This window comes from Lepidochelys kempii, chromosome 3 (genome assembly GCF_965140265.1).
Source record: "Lepidochelys kempii isolate rLepKem1 chromosome 3, rLepKem1.hap2, whole genome shotgun sequence".
Lineage (NCBI taxonomy): Eukaryota > Metazoa > Chordata > Testudines > Cheloniidae > Lepidochelys > Lepidochelys kempii.
The window spans coordinates 8,877,792-8,900,460 of record NC_133258.1 but is presented as its reverse complement, the minus strand read 5'-3'; the positions used below and the strand labels follow the sequence as shown (position 1 = coordinate 8,900,460).

Below are 22,669 nucleotides of genomic sequence, written 5' to 3'. Positions count from 1 at the left end.
ACCTTATTGCCCCAGAAGACAGTTAAGTCCAAATCAGCTGAACAGGGGACAAGTTTAGCGAATGAACCTGAACTGAGTGAGACCGAAGGACAGAGTAAAGAAGGAGAACAGTGTTCTCAGCCTTTAACATCCTGCTCAAAGTCCAAAGAGGAAGAAGAAGCAGATTCTACCAGAGCGGACTCTTCAGAGCGGGGAGCTGAAGCAGACCACAATAAAGATGATCAGGGTAGTAACTGTGAAAATGGCGAAGGGGGTGAAAATGAAGTGGAAGAAAATAGCAAATTAGATGAAAATGAGGGCCAAGCTGAAGCTGAAAATGAAATACCTCCAGAAGCAAATACTGATGAGGCAACTGAGCAACCAAGCAACATTGCTGAAATTGATGCAAATGCTGATGATACCAATGGTGAGAAAGAAGCTGAATCCAATTTGGAAGAGGAGATAGGGGAGGGTTCTCCCAGTGATCAGGAAGCCGAAGTCAAGGCCATCCCAGAAACCAGTGTGAACACATACTCCATCGCCCAGCAAAAATCAGTCGATCCCAACCCAGTCTGGGTGCTGAGGCTGCTAAAGAAAATCGAGAAGGAGTTCATGACTCACTATGTCAGTGCCATGAATGAGTTCAAGATCAGGTGGAACTTAGAGAACAATGAACTGCTGGACAAAATGATATCAGAGCTGAAGGACGAAGTGAGTAAAAGAATACAAAAGAGCATAGAAAAGGAGCTAAGGAAGATCAAAAGCAGAGCAGGGCAGAGGACTCCAAGGCCTCCAGATGAAACACTCAGGCGTGAGTCAACAATCCAGACAGAGCAGAGAAGACAACGGTTGCAGATCATGCGCAATAGGTCTCTCTTTAATGACAGAAATATGACCCAGAGTAAGCAACCGGGGACAACAGACTTATCATTTGAAATGGGCGAGGAAAATTTTGGTCTCAGTACAGCTCTTGGTGATGATGTTAGTGAACAACCAAGTGAAGAAGAATACTGCCCCTGTGATACCTGCATAATGAAGAAAATGGCTTCTAAGCCTATAAGAAACCTGGTGGTGGCAGCCGATGCCCCGATTGTGAGGGCATTTGACTTAAAGCAAATCCTGAGGGCAAATGAAACTGAAAACAAGATGGTGGACTGTGCCTCAGAAGCAGTTCAGGACAGCGAGGTGATTCCCAATGAGCACATGCAAGAGGCAGAAGAGGAGACCAACCCAAACGAGGAGGACGGTGAATATGAACCTGACCACCCTGAGCAGGAACTGAATGCCGATGAAGAGAAAGAGCCAGAACAACATGAAACTGATGAGCAAGGAGAACAGGAAGTGAATGAAGATAAAACAGCAGCCCCTGCTGAGGGAGATGAAATTTCAGATAATCAAAACTGTGAGGTGGTCATGGAGGATGAGGAGAAAGAAGCAGAGGAGGAGGAGGAAAAAGTAGTGGAGGAGGAAACAAAGAAGGAAGAGGGGGAAGAGGAAGAGGAAGTGAAACAGGAAGAGGGGGAAGAGGAAGAGAAAGAGGGGGATGAGGAAGAGGAAGTGAAACACGAAGAGGGGGAAGAGGAAGTGAAAGAGGGGGATGAGGAAGAGGAAGTGAAACAGGAAGAGGGGGATGAGGAAGTGAAACAGGAAGAGGGGGATGAGGAAGTGAAACAGGAAGAGGAGGAAGAGGAAGTGAAACAGGAAGAGGAGGAAGAGGAAGTGAAACAGGAAGAGGGGGAAGAGGAAGTGAAAGAGGGGGCTGAGGAAGAGGAAATGAAACAGGAAGAGGGGGCTGAGGAAGAGGAAGTGAAACAGGAAGAGGGGGCTGAGGAAGTGAAAGAGGGGAATGAGGAAGAGGAAGTGAAACAGGAAGAGGGGGATGGCAAAGTGGAAGAGGAGGAGAAAGAAGAAGAAGAAGATGAAACACAAAATGAAGATCAGGAAAGTGAGAAAGAGCCCAAAGCTGAAGAGGAGACTGAGGGCAGAGTGGAGGAGGCCATGGGCGAGGCTGACAGGGACGATAACAAAGAGAATGGATCTGAATGTGAAGAGAATGCTAAAGTCTCTGATGCTGTTGAAAACTCAGAAGAAGCAGCCATGGGCAGAAAAGAAGAAGCTGAACAAGAGTCCCAGGACGATGCTGGGGATGAGGCTGTGGAAGAAGCAAGCCCAGAGGTGGAATGTGAGGCATGTTCAGAAGCACCAGCAGCCGAGGAGGAAAATGAAAGTGAAGGAGATACTGAGTGTGCACAGAATGGTGATGAGGCAGCAGAAGCAGCCAATGATGAACCTAAGCAAGATAACGATGAAGATAGAGATGCAAGGAACAGCGAGGTTCCTGAGATGGCCTCTGATGCGAGAGGAGACCAAGACTGCAGCAAAGGGCCAGAGACTCTGACCAAAGCAGCCGCCTTCTCCTGTAACTCTTCCATGGGAAACTGTTCGCAGCAATCCCAAAAAGGGTCAGAGGATGGAAGTGAAGGAGAGTGCAGAGATGATGGGAATCCGAATGAGGATCCTGACAGGGAGGCTAACAGTGATGGAGGCAGCAAGCCTGCAAAGATGTATCCTGACAGCGAGGAGGAAGATGAAGAGGAGGACAGACCATCCTCATGCACCAGTCCTGTAGATGGAGAGAAGAATGGTGCTGATGGCGCTGACCCCCAAAACAATGAAGACACCAATAATGGCCAGAAGACTAAAAAGAAGACTGAAAATGCCGATGAGATTGACCAAGACGACTTGGACTTTTAGAGCTGCTAATCAAAGACTGGGCTTTTTTTAATATTACTTTTGTTACGTATTCCAGTATTACCAATGAGTCAGTCCACCCTAACGGGCATGTCTATTAACTGAGTTAAACATGTAACCTTCTGTTGGAATCCTGTAAGTGAAATGCGTAAAATCAAGGTTGCTCACTCTCATTTCTAGAGGGCTGATCAATGCGTTCAGTAGACTGAGGAGGTTTAAGAGAAACGTGGGTTTGGGGAGCTGCTGTCATGTGTGCATTTCCCTCTTATTCCAACTCTTTAGCTTGCCCTGGTATTTTCTTCTTGGGTAGTCTGTGTCTCAGCTGGGCTTCGTCGTGATTGACTTCAGGATGCCTTGATGTATTGCACGTAATCCTTTTGCAAATGCTGATAAACTGTGGGACCCTGACACCATCTGGATCATTTGCCAAAGTCTGCTCAGAGCCCGCATAAATGTCCATTCCTTATTCCTACTAAGATGTTCTCCAGTATAGGGCATGATGCTGCGAGATGTGGAGTGATCTTAGTTCCCATTGACCTTTCAATGAAGCACGTAATGCCTTGCAGGATCAGTTTAGTAGAGCCAAGTTCTACCCAGCCATCCATTTCTACTGCACTCATCGTCCTCGTATCTAAGCACTTTACCCTGATATAAGGTCCCTCATACAATATTCTAAGAGGCACCGTGCTTCTGAAATCAAAAGCAGTTGCAATTACTTAGTACCACTCAGTATTTGTTCTATAATTTATTTCCCCAGTATAACTGATCAAATTCATCTTTAAAGTGTAAAAGATTTGCCCAGTGCCACTAAAACTCCTTACCAACTAAGGAGTGTGAAATAGTCACAACAGAAGCTGGAACTTTTCAAAACAAGCTTGAGCCGAGGTCCTGTTTTGGGGAAATTGTTACGAATTATTCCAGTTAGGATATGTACAGTTCGTTTCTAGGCTGAGGCAACCAAATAAAGACAAACTGCAGAGTGTCTCAAAGTTTGTAGGTTTATTACGCTCGAGCGTGGTACCACTCTGTTAAGCAGAACGGGACCCCGATTACAGGTTACACAAAGATTATATACTGTTGGCAAAACATCCTGCCTGTGTGCCTTGGGGGGCCTAAACCAATAAACAGGCCTTCTCCTTATCTATCACCAATCCCCTGCAGCCACCTTCCCCCTGCAAAAATGCTGAATTAGCAGCTATTTCAGGCACATCGGCTGGTTCCTATCTCCTTTGTTTCCCTTATCTTGAAACTGTCCAGCTGTCCACCCTGAAGGATCCTCCCTTGGTACGTGATGTGCTCGCTTCTAGTTAATGGCCGAGAGGAAACCCAAAATGGAGTCACATTTGCGAACTAGGTTGATTTTTCCTAACAGTCCCTCCTTTTCTTATGTACATCAGTAAACTATATCGGGGCCGAATAACCTCGATGCAAGATTAAAATTTGATGGCAGCACATACTACAGCATTGTAGGTGTACAAAAAGTAATACAAAAACAGAAACAGCCATTAGAATGAGGTACAAAATACGACTTCCCCAAGCCCCCAAGTCTGGCAGCCAGGAGGTGAGCCAGCTCCAGGCCTCATGGAATCCGGTACTGGTGTCGTCAAGGGTGACACGGTGAAGCGAGGTGGCCTGCTGCATAAGGGTGTGGATATCGGTTTCCACCCTGCGGTGTTGATTCACAAACACAAAACAGCTTGAGTTAGCAAGAGCACAAACCCCCCACCCTGGTTTGCAAGGAGATAGTCTAAGGCTAAGCGGTTCTGCAGTGTGGTCTGAGATAACTGAGTCACCTCAATTTGAAGGGTAGACAAGGCGTCTGCGGTGGCATTTGCCATTAATTCTAAGGCTGCAGAAATATTAACTATAGCCTTTTCCAATTCACTCACCCCCACCCAGGGCAAAAACCAATGAACAAAGGAGTGAAAGCCTGTAGGCCGTTCAGAGAGAGGATTTAATGGGACATTTCGTTGGTTCCTCCATACCACGCTCCGAATTTCTCCCTGGGCCAGGGTCTGGTGTACTGTAACAGCGGGTACTAAGGTGCATTTACCACACCAACCTGCCGGGAGGACCTTATAAGCCGTGTGGTTGCACAACCAGAACCAGCCTGATCCCTCAGGGACCGGTCACCGTACCCTGGAATACTTGGGGGGACTTGCCGCACCAGAGCTAATGCGGGTGGTATCATTGCACCCTACAAAGTTACCCACAAAAACTGTATTTTCGAAATTCTTATGTCGTGACATACATAAAGCATAACTACCCTGGGCCACCATATCAATAGACCAAGTTTGGATTTTAACATTCCAGTTAAATGGAGTGTCTGTCCATAATCCGGCCAGGCGGGTTTGGTTGAGAGGGATAGGCACCCCTACCAACGGGATTCCCTGACCTACGTACGTGGGGGTATGAATACAGACCCAACACCGCATTTGGTTAACCCTCTGTGCTATAGCAGGGGTTAAATCCAGGAAGCTGTTGCCTTCCCATCTGTGTACCGAACTCGAGAATAGAGAGGGGATTCCACAGGCCACCCATACCAGTATTTGCATCCTCCTGTGTAACACACACAAAACAGGACAACAAATATAAGTCCAAGTAACAAGAAAACAAGAAATCCTGATGGAGTTTCGAGATCCCAATAGTTGGGGAGTTCAGCTCAGGGACTGCCAGTGGTGTTCATTCGTGGGGCGGCTCGTCAGACAGCTCGTCGGGCCCAGGCGGGGGTCCCTGCGCCAACTTAGCGTAGCTGTGATGGATCCAGGAACTTCTACCTGCAACTTTTAAAGCAGAATAAGTACATAACAGAACCTGGTATGGCCCCTCCCATCGGAGTTCCAAGGGGTCTGTATGGGGGAATTTTTTTATCACCACCCAATCCCCTGGTTTGAAGGGATGAACCTGTAACCCCAATGGCGTGGTTTGAAACAATTGACCCGCAGACTGGTTGTTATTGAGCTCTATTTGTAATCTGGCTTCATACCTAGCCAAGGTCTCATCTCCATCCAAAAGGCTAGTGTGAGCGGGAACACAGGTTCCCGGAACGAAAGCCGGCCTCCCAAACAATACCTCAAATGGGGACAAGCCCAGAGGCATGCGTGGGGCCTGCCTCATGTGCCACAGGACTATGGGCAAAACCTCTGGCCACTTCAGTCCAGTCTCTTTGCAAAACTTTGCTACCATCATCATCAGGGTTCGATTCATGCACTCCACCTGCCCTGCTGACTGGGGGTGATAAGGGGTGTGGAGTTGTCGCACAATACCCAGGCACTGGTACAGCTCCTCTAAAATCTTTGCAGTGAAGTGTGATCCTCGGTCTGAGTCGATGACTTCAGGGACTCCAAATCTGGGCACAATGTCTTTCAGTAGAAATTTTACCACAGATCTGGCATCTGCTTTTCTGGTTGGTACTGCTTCAGGCCATCCGGAAATTTGATCCACTATTACAAGGAGGTGGTGAAACCCCGAGCTTTTAGGCATTTCTGCATAGTCCATCTGTAATCGCTGAAATGGGAAGTTAGCCCAAGGTCTCCCCCCGTAGTGTTGGCATTGAGCCGAGACCGAGCAGAGAAGGCCAGGTAAGTAGAGCAGGAGCCAAGAACTCGTTTCACCGCCGGATAGACATGAGGCGCTGCCCAACATTTAAGAATAGCAGCTGCAGTGGCCTGAATGCCGGCATGTCCCAAAGAATGAAAATAGTGGGCGGCCGAGAGCAGATAGTGATGGGGGAGAATAGCTTTGTTCCCGATTCGCCAAACCTTATTGATGCCTTCAGAACCTTCCCAATGTTTCCAGTCCTGGAGCTTGTCAGGCGGCACATCAGCATACAAGTGCGTCCAGTCCATTGGCGGGAAGGACGCATCCAAAAGAAGAGTTGCTGACACCGGGAGGGGCTGAAGGGCAGCAGTCTTTGCGGCTGCATCAGCCAAAGCATTACCTTGAGAGACAGGATTCTCAGACTGCTGGTGAGCATAACAGTGGACAACAGCCAGTTCGAGAGGACCTTGAATGGCACCCAAAAGTGCAGAGATTAAAGGGCCGTTTGCAATCTTAGTGCCTGAGGAGGTTAGAAACCCTCACTGTTTCCAGAGCTGGCCCGTAGCATGGCAAACCCCGAAGGCATATCTAGAGTCTGTATAAATGGTAACAGATTTCCCAACAGACAACAAGCAAGCCCTAGTAAGAGCGTGCAATTCCGCGCCCTGAGCACTAAAGGAAGGTGGAAGGGGGGCTGCTTCTACATCGGTTGTCTGAGTAGTGACGGAACAGCCGGATACCCGCTGGCCCTCCAAATAGAGGGAGGATCCATCGGTAAAAAGGGACAGGTCCGGGTTTTTCAGAGGAAGGTCGCGTAAATCCGGGTGAGGCTTACCGCTCTCAACGATGACGTCCATACATACATGGTGAGGCGTGCCATCCTCCGGAAGGGGTGTCAGTGTAGCAGGGTTGAGGATGTTGCAGCGCAAAGGGTGATGTTGTCAGCGGCCAGCAGAATCAGCTCGTATTTGTGGGCCCGCTGCGGAGACAGCACCTGCATTGTATGCTGTTTTAAGAGAACCTCAACCTCGTGGGGGACCAAGACAGTCAAAGGGTGCCCCAGAACAATAGGGCGTGACCGTTCCACCATAAGGGCCGCAGCGGCAATGGACCGCACGCAGGAGACTGATTCCCGAATGACAGGGTCTAATTGTATGGAATAGTAAGCTATGCGGTGTGGGCGATCCCCTAGGTACTGCAATAGGACACCGCTGGCCACTCCCCGCTGCGCGTGCCTGAAGAGAAAAAATGGTTTACTGTAATCCGGGAGTCCCAAGGCGGGTGCAGAGATCAGGGCTTTCTTTGTGGATGTGAAAGCGGCTTCCATCTCCAGGGTCCAGAGAACAGGATCGGGGTTAGAAGTTGTGGTGGCCTGGACTAACGGTTTCACCAATTCCCCGAAGGCCACTATCCAGGGTCGGCAGAACCCCGCAGCACCCAGGAAAGCCCACAACTGCTTTTTTGTAGTCGGGCGTGGGTAATCCTGGATTGCTTGCACCCTATCAGGGGAGAGTAAACGCTCTCCAGGCCGAATCACAAAACCTAAATAGATCACCTGGGTTCGGCACACCTTCAGCTCGGATGGAGATGCACAGTGGCCCTTATTAGCTAATGCAGTAAGCAGAGTAACAGAATCAGCTAAACATGCATTATAATCAGAGCTAGCAATCAACAAATCATCCACATATTGGACTAGAACAGAGATGCTAGGCAAAACAATGTCTTTCAAATCATCGACTAGAATTCGGGAAAAAATAGTGGGGGAGCCTGAGAACCCTTGGGGGAGGCGCATCCAAGTTAGCTGCTGACCCCCCGCAAGTGAACGCAAACAGATACTGGGAGTCGGGGTGCAAAGGAATACTGAAAAATGCAGCACACAAGTCTACAACTGTGAAACAAGTAGCCGACTGGGGAATCAGTGTCAGGATAGTACTCGGATCAGGGACCACTGGGTGGGGGGTTATAACATAACTATTTATTGCACGCAGATCTTGAACGAACCGATAAACTGGGCGCCCATCTGGGCCCAGTTTTGGCTTTTTCATAGGAAGGACAGGAGTATTACAAGGAGAACTGCACGGAACCAAGACCTCCTGAGTTAAGTAGCTAGAGATAAGAAGGGAAATACCTTCCTCCGCCTCCTTCGGCAAGGGATATTGTTTTACGGAGGGAGGCGGCCCATCCCTCACCTACAGATTGACTGGAGCGGCTGATTTAAGGAGGCCCACATCGGTGGAACTCACGCTACACAAATTGGGTGGAATGCTGGACAATTCTGTGGGGAGATCGGGAATCGGGGTAACTGAGACCATAAGAGAAGCAACTGCTGAGTCTGGGACGGACATGCGAAGCCTGTCGGGGGCACAATATATGTGGGCTCCCAGCTTTTTAAGCACGTCCCGCCCAAGAAGGTTAGCGGGGCCTTCTGGCATGACAACAAATCTATGTGACAACTTTAAAGAACCCAGCTCCACAGGGATGGGGCAGGATAGGGGAGCCAGGCACGGGTTGCCCTCAACACCCTGCACCCAGACCTTGGTAAAAGAAAGAGAGCCCGGAACAAAAGTTAAAGTGGAAAGGGTGGCTCCGGTATCCACCAAAAAGGGCACAAACCGTTCCCCAATTTTCAAGTAAATTTGCGACTGCAATCCAAGATCCCATTCCAACTCTCCCACGGCTCCCAAAATCTCCGCCTCTAGTCACTGGGGATTAGCGAAGTCCTGGGGAGCGTTAGGGGGAAAGGAAAAACCAGTCTCCGGCTGATCCTGCCAAGGAGCCCCTCATGGAAGCAGGGGGCATTCCCTCTTCCAGTGCCCCGGTTGCTTACAATAATTACAGTTCCCATTCCTTGTCCCACCCCAGCCTCCTCCCCGTCCTGTTCCGCGTCCGCGTCCCCTCCCTCTTGTATTCCTGTGTCCCTGCCATTGCTGAGTCCCCAAGGAAACCTGCAGTGCGGCTGCCAACATACTTATTTCCTCCTTCTTTTGCTAACGTTTTTCCTTAGCTTTCTCCTCGTCTCTACCATTAAACACAAAAGTGGCCAGGCGAACTACTTCGCTTAGGAGTTTCCCTGGCCAATCGGCAACATGTTTAGTTAAATACTTCTTTATGTCCGGCGCCGCTCGATCGACAAAGTGAGAGACCATCATCGTGCAGCTAACCTCGGCTTCTGGCTCCACCCCTCCCCCATACATTCTAACCTGCTTAAACAAGCGGGCCAAAAATGCAGACGGATGCTCATTTAGGTCTTGCTAGCATTCTAATTTTTGACCAATTTGCCGTCTTACTACCCGCCCTATGGATGCTCTCCAGGAGCCATTCCCAGGCAGCTGAGAGGCGGGCCCAGCCATCGAGGTCATTAGGATTCCAACCTGGATCAGCTTCGGGCCAATGGGTGCGATTCTCAGCGTTCCCTGTCCAACGCCGATTAGTGTCTAGAATAGAATACCTCTCATCAGGGGTAAATAGGGTTTGCAAAATAGCCTGGACGTCTGCCCAGTTGGGGTTAAATGCTGTAAAGACTGAACGGATAGTCTGTGGGACTCTTTCCGGATCGTTGCGCAACCTCGGCATCTGTGACTGCCAGGTTACCAGGTCCCCAGGGCCAAAAGGGTGGTGGACCGTGATAGTAGTGACACGGTCAGTGCCCGTCGCAACGGGCTGTTGTATCAGGGGTGCTTGAAGCGCAACAGGGGGTAGGGTTAGAGACGGGTATAGAGGGGCAACAGGAGCAGGAGTAGGGGGAAGAGATGGAGGAGGGAAAGCAGCATAGGGCGGAGCGGAACCCGCAAGCGGCATGCAAACCTTAGATCTGGTACCAGAGCCCGAAGTCGAGGGGTGCCCCTTATCTCGGGTATATGCCCAATTATCCTATACATACCAATAATCCATTTGAGCTGGATGCTTGTCCTCCAGCTGTTGTCTCAGGCAGGTTAATTCATCCTGCCCAAAAGTTCCGTCGGGTGGCCATCCAAAGGGCGTCTGAATAGTCAGCGCTGGCATTTGACTTTACACAAAATTACAGCTCTCCTTTTACCTAACCCATGGGTGCCAGAAATATTTTTCCAATTCTTGAGAATCTCAGCCAAAGGGGTTCCCCTGCTCACGCTCTGCCCAGAGCCCATTCTAGGGCTACCAAAAGAATGCCTAATGTGCCACCTTATCGCCTAAGCGACAGCCCACACTCCCATTCCTCCGAGTTCTCAAAGGTGAACTCACCCGGTGCCGGCTGAAGTTGTCCGAGGGAAGGAGTGTGGCTTCACTTACAAGGGCGAGCCTAGAGTCCCATCTGGGTCGCCAAAACTGTTACGAATTATTCCAGTTAGGACACGTACAGTTTGTTTCTAAGCTGAGGCAACCAAATAAAGACAGATTGCAGAGTATCTCAAAGTTTGTAGGTTTATTGATGTAAGCAGAGTCAGGATGAGCTCTACCCTGACATCTGGTGGCGAGTCATGGTGGGTTGTGGAAAAGAACTCTAGGGGCTGATCTCATTTGCATAGGCACACCCACCCTGCCTAGATGGTCACTTTGGCTGCTGTAGGAGCCCCAGTTTCTCTGTTATCGGGGCAGGAATAAACTGTTATTATCCTGATTATGTGAATCAAGGACAGTGGAACTGTACTTGGCCTTTTGTTATGATGGAGGGACTCACTATCAACTAATCAGCACTCGCTAGGCAAGGGTCATGGGTTCCAACTCCCAGTGAATGGAGAGCAGGTGAGGACAGGTATTAATATTTGGTGATATGGGCTTGCTGGTGGGGGTATTACAGACTAATTGCACTTCCTCCTCTCTCCATTGTAGAATATCAGAGCTAATTTTGATTCTATTAGGAGTCTAGTTACAGACTGCTGAGCTGAATTCACTTTGGGCTAATGGTGCACCAGCACTGAGGCTCCCCTACTACAAACTGAAATCACAAAAGAGCTAAACTTACTAAGAGCTGAAATCACTGCGTGTTGTGTTAAGTAGTGGGGGAGCCTGAAGATATATGGCGGAGCAGTTTGTGGGACGGCAAGCAGAGCGGCTGGTGGAGCAGAGCAGTTTGTTGGATGTCTGGAGCAGCTCATGGGGAGGTGGGGCAATCAGCTTTAGACCACGTAAGGGGCCCTAAACACCCCCAATCTCCACCCAGGTTGGGAGGTAAAACTCTGCAGATAAACTTTTGAACTCTGGGGCTGCCCTGACCAGGGACAGAGACTTTTGGGTCGTTGGACTTTTGGGACTTTGGGTTGCTGGACTCAAGAACCAAAGGGAAAGGACATGCCCCAATTTGCTTGGGGTGGGTTTTTTGCTCATGAGTTGTATTATGAATCCTGTTGGTGGTGTTTCCCCAACATAATGCCACATTGTTTCTCTCTGTTATTAAAAGGCTTTTTTGCTACACTCAGACTCTGTGCTTGCGAGAGGGGAAGTATCGCCTCTTGGAGGCGCCCAGCGGGGGTGGTATATAGTTGTCCCAGGTCACTGGGTGGGGGCTCGAGCCGGTTGTGCATTGTGTTATTGGAATGGAACCCCTAGATACTGAACCCGGCCCTTGTTGCTGCCAACTCTGACAGGCAGAAGGGTTACATTATGCTCGAGCGTGGTGCCGCTCTGTTAAGCAGAACGGGACCCCGATTACAGGTTACACAAAGATTATATACTGTTGGCAAAACATCCTGCCTGTGTGCCTCGGGGGGCCTAAACCAATAAACAGGCCTTCTCCTTATCTAGTACCAATCCCCTGCAGCCACCTTCCCCCTGCAAAAACGCTGAATTAGCAGCTATTTCAGGTTTCAGAGTAGCAGCCGTGTGAGTCTGTATTCGCAAAAAGAAAAGGAGGACTTGTGGCACCTTAGAGACTAACCAATTTATTTTCCACTTTTATGCATCCAATGAAGTGAGCTGTAGCTCATGAAAGCTTATGCTCAAATAAATTGGTTAGTCTCTAAGGTGCCACAAGTCCTCCTTTTCTTTTTGCAACTATTTCAGGCATGTTGGCTGGTTCCTGTCTCCTTTGTTTCCCTTACCTTGAAACTGTCCAGCTGTCCACCCTGAAGGATCCTCCCTTGGTACGTGATGTGCTCGCTTCTAGTTAATGGCCGAGAGGAAACCCAAAATGGAGTCACATATGCGAACTAGGTTGATTTCCCCTAACAAAATATAGCTAAATTTCACACTTCTTTTCTTGTCGGTGGGGCGATTTTGAAATAGAAACAGAACCATTTCCAAGAGGAGGTGACATTGCCTCAGCATGATTTGAAAATATCAATTTTTACACGTCTTTGGGATACACAAAACCATTTTACCAAAATTCACAGAAAAAAGAAAAATTGGTAAAGTGTGAAAATGCCTTACACAAAATGGATAAAATGTGTGTAGGCAATTTTCTGCAGCTATCTACAAACCACAATAAAATAAGGCCTCAAAGCATCACGTTCAAGATTATTTTCTAAATCAGATACAATTAATTGACTTCAGCACATGCTTAAAGCTGACCCTGTGCATAAGTGCTTTACTGAATCTGGGCTTAAAAATGTAGAAAAATCAGATAACCCAACCCTCCCCTGTCCCAAAAACAGACTTGCATTTTATAAGAACCCAGTATTACAACAGATGGTCTAAGTTCTTACATCTCAAGTGAATATGGGCCTTGGTCTATGGGGTAAATTACACTCCTGTGCAAGGGTCTATGCATGACAAGTTTATTTAGAGGGCCTAAGTATGAATGAAGTGGTGCATATATGTCATGCTGGGACTCTGCACAGATGTGACTTGCACCCTACATGAATATTGATTAACTGCCGCATGGTACGAAGTCAAGTTTGAGGTTACATGTCACCAGCAGAAAACACTGGCATGTTGGAACTATGTTGTGACTGCAAAGGTCATGAAATCCAATGCATGGATCTTCCAGGGTCCAAGACTGCACTGTCCCCATTTCTGCTGAGAACTGACGAACACCGCAGTAACTTTATTCACCGAGGTCATCTCTTTGTAGTTAGTGGGACTATCACATCAGTCATTCACAAGCACGTCTGCTGGCTCGGGCCCAGAGTTTCAAGTCTCAGACTGAGCAAGAGAACTTAAGATAAATAGAGAAGGCTTAGCCTGTACGCTCTCACTTCTACAAGCAGGTTAAAGAAGCACAAAAAGACAGGCATGAGCAATGTCTAGCTATTCCTTCCAGAACTCCTACTTCCCCTTTCCAGATCCTTCAGCCTGCTGCCAATGATCCTGATCCAGCAAGGCACTTAAGCATGTGCTTAACTTTAAGCACATGACTAGTCCCATTAACTACTCACATGGTTAAAGTTAGGCATGCGTTTAAGTGCCTTGCACAGCTGGAGCCAGCAAGCTTGCTTTCTGGGTCAGAGACAAACAGCACATCTCATCGGTCATTTTTCTTACTACTGTGGTGTCCTATGACACACCAACTTTATGATTGTGAATTAACCCCTTGTAACTAGGTAGACAAAAGCAGACATCACATAGCCAGCCAGGAGAACATCCTTCATTACAGACAGCTGGGAGAACTTCCTATTAGAGGTGTATTTTTTAAAATGTAACCGTAAAACCACAAAAATTGGCAGGGGGACATGGGATGACAAAATTATTTTTAACTTGTATTTACATTGATGTCAACTTTGTCCCTATGAAAGAGAAAACCTGCACAGATATTTGAATTCTGCACTGTTTGTATATCATCGTAATGCCTAAAGCGTGCACATCCACCCACGTAAGAGCCCAATCCTGTTATGGCAAACTCACACAAACAACCCTGTCAACTTCAGTGGGGCTATTTCCATGAGGAAGTGTTCCAGGATTGGACCCAGAGACTTATGTTGTTGAACCAGATCTTTTTCACTGATTCCCACTCCGGTCTTCTCTCCCTCAAGAGCCCTGAGTTTTTGTGAACGGAAAAAGGATACATTGTGATTATGTTTCTCACCCTTGCTATGCTACAAAAGTTTACATTTCCCTTTGGCTGATATGAATCACTTGCATGTTAAATCTTGCCACTGCCCTCTCCTTTTGCCACAGGGACGCATGCTAATGGCAGATAAAAAGCCCTCACATTCTTGCTGGCTGGGAAGATAACGCATGTCAGCACCCCAGTGGGGATTATAGCTGCTCGCTTTTAGTGCGGAGTTGAGGCTGAGGAATTATGAACAATATGGTATTTCCACAGTTGTGTCAAATGTGTCTGGCTGTACATAGTTGGGTGGTTTTCTTTGCAAGCAGGACAAATTGTCTTTGAACGTTGTTTGGGTTTTTTTAAAAAAAGACTATGTAGTAAAGGGTTAAGTGAAATGATGAAGCATGTGATGGAAAATGAGATCGCAAACCACTGAAATAAAACAAAACTGCTTTCTAACTCTTGGGGTCTTCTCCAGATGTGTGCCCATCACAAACCAGTCTCACACGGGGAGCACAGTGATCACACTTGCCTGGTGGTTCCTTTCTCACACAGTGCTCTGTGCAGCTCTGGTCCTTTACATTCCCAGCTGCCTTGCAGGAAGGGAGGGTTCTGTTGTTATTACAGGACCTTATAGTTAGCCAATGGGATTCTGCAGAAGCTGGGAATGGGTGACGGGTTGGATCACTGGATGATTACCTGTCTGGTCATTCCCTCTGAAGCACCTGGAATTGGCCACTATTGGAAGACAAGATACTGGGCTAGATGGACCATTGGTCTGACCCAGTGTGGCCATTCTTATGGTCAGAGCTGGTTCTGCACATTGCACGACTTCTTTAACTTTTCTTGAGTTAAACAGTCACTGGATCAGTGACATTCAGACTGAGGCTTGGGAGCTGCAAGTGGCTCTTTAGTGCGTCTCCTGTGGCTCTTTGCTGCACACGACATTGAAACCCTGTGATTGAATTATTAACCACTCTTTTAGGGAATGTTGATTGCTAATTTGGCTCCTGGACCACTGAGGTCTGAGTATCACTGTGCTGGCTGTACACAAAATGGCTTGATGGCAGATGTTGTAAAGCCCTCTAGCTACCCTGAGGTTAGGGCGGTGGAGGTAATGGGATAACACAGCTGCCTTGTTACCCAGAGGTGTCCCCACACTACCCAGCTCTCCAGGGCACACTGTATACCAGGCACCTGGAGATGATATTTCCTTCAGTGTCAGTCCCAGAAAGTACAGGACTGCAGCTTTCCCCAGCAGCGACACCAATGGAAGTGGGCTTACTGCATCTGCCACTCAGCGCCTCTGACAAGGCGTATACTCCTGCAAAGGGGCACCCCGGCTAGCTGAGAGGAAGGATGGTCCCGTGGCTGGGGTCGTCATTTGGGACCTGCCCCCCCCGGGTACGAGTCCCTGCCCTGTCATAGAATTCCTGTATGACCTTGGGCTTGGGCTTGCTGTGTCTCACTTCCACATCTGTATAATGATAAATGATGAAGGATTCTGACGATAAATCCGTGCAAGGCTGTGAGGTACTTAGCTACTCCAGGGAGGCAAGCTTATAAGTAGAGCCTGGTGACAGTCTTTATCTTGTATACATTTTTGTTTTATTTTTTCAGGAATTGTGTGTGATTTTTATCCATTTTACCCAGAAAGCCTGGGGTGGGGGTGGGGAGGGAAGCAAGATTGCGTTCTGCCCCTGGGATTGGGGGATTGGGGGCGGGGGGCAGCGGCAGGCCTGGCTGGGAGAGAGATCAGGTCTTGTCCCCAAGGGGGAGAAGGGAGGCCCTGGGGGAGTTGGGTCCTGCCCCCTGGAGGGGGTTGAGTCTTGCCCTGAGGGTGTGGGGGTTGGAAGGCCCTGGGCGGGTTGCAGCCATGGCTTCTGTTCCATGGGACTGGGTCCAACTCCCTGCTCTGGATATTGCAACCTGGCACATGGGGCCACAGAAGAGCTCAGGTTTGGCCTGGCTGCCCCCCCTCATGAATTTGAGTGCGTGGACGCTGTTCAGTCAAATTTGGCCCTGCGGTGCCCCTGGGTCAGGATGGAAGGGGTGGGGGCGGCCAAACCCGAGCAGTGCTGTGACCCTGTGTACAGGTTGCAATGCCCAGGGCAGGGAGCTGGGCCCAGCCCTGAAGGACAGGAGCCACAGGATCCATGGCGGCGAGTGGGTTTTTCATTTTATTTCACATTTGCAAACAAACACAGGGCTCTACTTACAAGTGCTACAGCCAGGAGCGATAATTCTCAGAGGGAGGCGGAGAGGCGATGGGGCCGCACTGCTGTCACACACAAGGATCATGTTTTCACAGTACATAGCACAGTTCATAGTTGAGCCCTGGATAGATGTAATTGCCAGGATCCCTTCTCTTTCCTTTGTCACACATTGCTAATACACTTATTTTTTCCTCCCATCATTGGAATCACCCTAGTTTTCCATGAGTCCTCAGAAATAATTATGAGTGGTCCACTAAGTTTGTTTGCTAATTCCCTTAATAGTCAAGGGCACGTTGTACGGAGAGGCTGATTTGCATATGTTCCTATTCATACAGGAATGATTTCTGGGAAGTTCTCTGGCCTGTGTTGTAGAGATCAGATAGATGATCGCAGTGGCCAATTGATTTTGGTTGTGGGTTTTTTTTTTAAATCCCTGTTTAAAACGCAAAGGACCAATTCCTGCCCGCTGGCTGCAGGGTCTGGCCCAGCTGAAGTGGTGCAATACGGCTGCAGAAAAGGGAGGGATGGGTAGGAGCTGGGGTTTCTGCTCCAAGTACCCAGGGGAGCTGTGCTGCACAGGGTCTCTCCAACACCCTGCACACAAGGGCAGGGAGCAGGCCAGCTGTAGGTAGATCACTGACTAGGTTGCTCCACAGGCCAGACCCACGTGCAACTGAGCCACAAAAGCCAGCAAGGCTACAGCTTTGTTGCCTCTTCAGCTGTGCTGGACAGGCTGGGGGTTAAGGCGTTCGCCTGGGCAACGGGAGACCTGTGTCCAATGCTCTGGTGTCTCACAGCCTTCTTGTGTGCTCCTGGGCAAGTCATGTAGGCCCATAAGATCCAGGGTATTTAGGTGCCTAATTCCCATAGATTTCAATGGGTGTTAGGCACCTGGATACCTCTGGGGACCTGGGCCTTAGAGAATATGCAATGGGAGAATAAACTAGGATGTGGGGATCAGGTTTAGAGCACACACAGGGGCGTGGGCCTAAATTAGCCAAGACACTGTGAGATCTTGCTTAACGCTTTATCAATAAGACTACCCTTGTATTAGAACAGCCTTGAAACTCACCAATACCGTCCATCTTCAGCCGAACCATTTGACAAACATTTCCCCCGATGTTCACCCGCCGTAAATGGAGGCCAAGCGTCTTTGCTTCTCTTGCAAGAGCCACCGACTTGGCAGCTCCCTGCTTCATTTTACGTACTGGGGGCCAAACCCTGCTCTCAATTGCACTGCACACAACTGGAGTCACTCCAGCAGAGTCACGCTGGATTTTCACCAGGGAAATGGACAGCCAACCTCAGGGATCTGAGAGGGGAGCATAAGTCTTAGTGGAAGCAAGTAGAAGTCAAGCTCCTAAATCACTTATATGCTTCTGGAGCTGAAAATTCCTAGTGATTTTAGTGCAGGGAGAGGGGGGCTTGCCGCGGTCAGAAGGGCAGAGCTGGGTCTGTTACGCTTGCAGGAGAAATATGTACGTGAACGAAGAGCTTGTCAGGTTAAAAAATCCCTTTTGTTTAATTTTGAAAAGGCAGGGATTAGTAATGTGACAGCTCCCCCTGTGGTCTGGGAAGGGGGTAAACTGGAGGGGATGGCTTGGTTTGCTAATCCTCATGTTTCAAACCCTGGGAGTCCGTAGAACCCCAAATCCAGTGAAGTGCTGGAAGCGGCTCCCGGGAGACCCTGGTTCAAATCCCACCACCAGACTAAAGTGAGAGGGACTGAGGTTTCCCTGCTAAAGACAGCAGTCCCACTGCCCCCCCCCCGCCCCCAGTTACTGCTGAATCTGCCCCTGCCAGAGACTATTGTTTATGCATCGAGCTCAGCCACACATGGCTGAGGACCAACTTACATTGCTTTATGAACAGATCAGATTGTACTGAATGGCAGGGACATCCCAAAATACCACCTGGAGGAGGACACCCCTTGTTCCATAACATCTTCCTCATGCCCCATTGTTTCTGCAGGATTCACATCACTAGTGCTGTCTAAAACAAATATCTGACGCACGCATGAAGAGAATGGGCTGGCAACGGGCGGGGGGGTGGGGGATCCCTGCACAAACAAGTCTGTGCTTTTGTGGAAAAGATGTGCCCAGGCAGGCATAGGATCTTTATCATCTTCCATAGCAGTTGCCTACACTGACCCACACTGACTTAATTACACCGGACGTCTCTTGTGACTGCCAACTAACCGTGGAAAGGTTCCCGCTCTAATCTCATCAGCTTCACCTTCCCATGACATCTCTTGAGCAGAGACAGAGGACTGGGGATCTCTGGCAACATCTTTGAGCCACAGCTGGCAGCATCTGGGGACAAGCCATCAGGCGTACTGTTTGGAGGAGGGGAGGGCAGAGCAGATACTAGAAATGAACCAATAAACCACAAGGCTGCATCTTCTCCATCCCTGGTCTCCCTCTTCTTTCTCCTGCCTCTCTTCTCATCTGTTGATCCTGGTGAAGATTTCCTATCCCGACCAACCCAGCAAGTGCTGCATGTTCTTTTTGCTCACCCTCCCTACCAGCTAACCACAGGTCATCCACCAGCATGTGCAAGGAGCAGTGCACGGAGCCTGGAGCTGGGGTCAGGGCGGGGAGTGGACGTGACGGATTCGTCTCTTCTGGGACTGACCACGCCAGCCAATCCAAGCCTGGGGCCTGGGCGGGGGGGCAGAAGTGACAGATTTGTCTCTTCCGGCACCGACCGCACCGGCCAATCACACCAGCCCACGGGGGCCCCCAAAGTTCAGGGCTCGGAGTGGTTGCCCCGATTCGCCCTACCCAAGGGACAGCTCTGCATACAGCCGTCCCTGGAAGAGTATGTTTACTTCTGGATGCCGTCTCTCCAGACAGCTATGTGAAAACGATGAAGGGCCTGGACAGGGATGTAGTCGAAAGAGAGAACCTGAGACATGAGGCCTGGTATAAGGGGCTTGCTGTAAGGCCTAAGGCCTGAACTAAAGTCAGGCGCTGCGGCTATAAAGCAAAGTTAGCAAGAGTCAAGCTCTGAGCAAAAGTTCTATATTATATATGTTACAAAGCAGATGCCTGCTTGCAGGTTCACGGCTCAATACATGAACTTGGCAAGACCAGGGCTGATGTTGCAAAAACACAAACACTCCTAGGCACCAAATATTCACATAAACACATTCCAGAAGGGTAGCACCACAACACCCCGATACAAGGTTATGGTGTAAACACACTCCCCGAAGATGATACAGGGTCACACTGATCTTTCCTAAGGATAAGAGCAGGATTATTGGGTAGAGATGGTTTGATTGGACCAACAGCTACAAGGAAAAGGGCTACATGTAACTTCTTGCATCAGTGTATAAAAGAGGGGGGTCACAGAGCGGGTGTCTTTGTCTGGCCAGGGTGGGGGAGCAGAGGGTCCGGCTGCTCACTGAGCCAAGTCATTGTCACAGGCCTACATGTTTCACTGTACCTGTGTCACGTACACGCAGCCAACAACTGACAACAGCGGGTAACTTATGAGGAAAGATTCGAAGAGCAAAGTAGAACTGAGGGTGGCTAAGAGACAACCAACCTGCTGGCCCTATTCTGCTCTTCTGTTTGCCCATTTAGTGCCATTGACAGCAGGAGCATTACTCCTGATTTAGAGCCGCGTGAGCTCAGTAGCCAGCCCATTAAACCTATAAAGCTTCACAGGGAGTAAAGACCTAGGATGGGAATACTTTGAGTGGGTTTGTTGTGGGGATAGGAATGTGAGGAAGCTGACTGGGATCCTAGGGGAAAATTTGTGCCAAGGAAACGGATGATGTTGTAGAATAGTTTCCCAGGGGAGCCCCCATCAGTTGGGCTATTGAACGCTAACCTTGTAAATGTACAAGAGGGAACCAGCCGGCATTGACTGGGAGACAGACCAGATGACTCCCTAGGTCTCTATGCATAGAGCGGTAACAGCTTTCTGGACCTGGAAGCTAATTCCATGAGCATGGCTAGACAACAAGCAATACTGTCAACAAGGCTAGATGAAAACGATCCTTCTGCCTTGAAAACACTGAAAAACTAACAATCCTATTGGTAGAAGGGTGGAGGTGGGGTAGGCAGACAAGGATTTTAAAGAAACTAGTTTTAGCTGAGGATGTTTTGGAGGGATGTAGAGGGGAGATACCGTCTGTCCCCATCCATACTAGAGTTGGAGCCAGGCTGGTGGCAACAGAACCGTGGCCACCGATGGCAGAGCTCTAGAATGGTTTTATTGAATCAGTGCAGACAGGGATTGTTTGCTTCTGAAAAAAACACCTTATAAAACCAGGCTGTTCACTACAGCTGTACATGCATGAACAGCGCCTCGCCCAACGTAATCCCTGTGAATCTCCAACTGAGGCCTCTCGGTGCTTCTGCAGTACAAACAGGGTCAAGGAGGTGTGGTCTCCTAAATCCTTTCTACTGCCTCTATGTGGAAGACGCTCAGATTCTGTGGCGATGGGCAGTGGCCAAAAACCCTGAGATGGTAGAAGAGGGCCAGTGTTGGGCAAAGGTCACCTGGAACGCTGAGTTCTTGTCCCGGGGCACCACAGCCTGCTGCCCCACCCCATGCCCCAGCATGACTCTGGCCTGACGACCCCTTTAAGGGTATGACTGCACTGCAGGTGGGAGCGGTAACGTCCAGGTTGGGCCGACCTACACTCACTAGCTCTTCTCAAGCGAGCAAACTAAAAATAGCAGTATCTCTGAAGTGGTGTATATAAACCACTCCTCCAGGCAGACAGTGCTCGAGCCAGAGAACCCTGCTCTAGAAAAGACAGAGTCCATCGGAAGTTGCACTGCCTTTCACAGATCACCACCGAAATTGGTGGCGTAAGAGCTCCAGTGCCCTTTGGCAGTTAAAGGGTGAACCCTTCCTGTGGCAATGAAGCAGTGAATTCAAAGGAGCCCTTAGGAGCTGGGCATTATGCACATGGCAAAAGCAAGAAAGTCATCATCATCATCATAAAGAGAGGCTGCACTAATTGCCTCCCAGGAGGGGGAATCCACATGCAGGGCTTGCTATTGGTGGATTTCACCGTTCCCTGGAGACCCAGACTGTCATCCCCTGGAATAACCCATGCGCATGAAGATACATAATAAGGGTAAAGCAAAAAAATCTTCTCTCATCAGGTGGAAAGAAGAAACGTCATGTCTGACCCACAGCCGGGCAAACCCCAGCAGGTTCCGTCCCTGGGGAAGCCACGGACACATCATTTTGCTTTCTGTCTATGCGGGTCTGCAATCCCTGACATTTTGCATTGAGTTTAGGAGTTAGAATCCAAAAAGCTGCTGAGACACCTGGCCGAAACTGGTGCGTTTTCAGTTTTCTTGGTGACTACAATGTTGTGGTCCTTTAAAACCTTTGTTATCTCCCATTGGACCTGATCCAAAGTCTACTGAAATCAAAGGAAAGATTCCCAGTGGCTTTGGATCAAGCCCTATCTGCGGTATTTCCTGGTATGTTCATCTCCATTTTTACTACACAGGGCACTGAGAATAAACCAGATTCTGAGTTTAACTAACTGCAAATACCTGTGCAAAGGCAGATGATTGGGATACCCTTATTCATACTCTGAGCAGCATTACAGTAACAGCTAAAGGCTCTAATGAGCTCAGGCCCCATTCTCTTAAGCACAGAACAAACACATCATAAGAATCGGCCCCCAGCTCCAAAGAGCTTCCAGTCTGCACAGACAAGGGCTTGAACAGGTGAAATGACTTGCCCAAGGTCACACATGAGGTCAGTGGTATTCCCTAGAAGGGGGAGCAATAGCTCAGTGGTTTGAGCATTGGCCTGCTAAACCCACGACTGTGAGCTCAATCCTTGAGGGGGCCATTTAGGGATCTGGGGCAAAAATTGGGGATCGGTCCTGCTTTGAGCAGGGGGTTGGACTAGCTGACCTTCTGAGGTCCCGTCCAACCCTGATATTCTATGAATGCAGATCTCCTGCTTCCTAGTCACTGGACCACACTGCCTTGCCAGGAGTAATACCTTACTCATGTGACCCTAGACAATTCAGATGGGAAATAAGGTGGAAATTTTTAATGGTGAGAGTAATGAGCCACTGGGACAATTTACCAAGGGGCGTGATGGATTTTCCATCACTGCAATTTTTAAATCAGGATAGGATGTTTGTCTAAAAGCGCTGCTCTAGGAATTATTTTGGGGCAGTTCTCTGATCTGTGTTATTCAGGAGGTCAGATTAGGGGAGCCCATTAGCCCCTTGTGGTCTTAGCTGCTATGAAGCTGCTCCATAACTCGGTCCATTAACGTCAGAAAGACC

At 49.0% G+C, this 22,669-nt stretch overlaps 1 protein-coding gene across 1 annotated transcript in view; it reads right to left on the bottom strand.

Moving 5' to 3' along the window:
• Nucleotides 1-3,714: 3,714 nt before the first annotated feature.
• Nucleotides 3,715-22,669, bottom strand: part of PRSS55 (serine protease 55) — a 95,456-nt gene continuing 76,501 nt past the window's right edge. The window contains exon 4 of the mRNA XM_073335653.1: nt 3,715-5,513. The gene's annotated coding sequence lies outside the window, so the exon portion shown is untranslated. The remainder of the gene's footprint in view (nt 5,514-22,669) is intronic.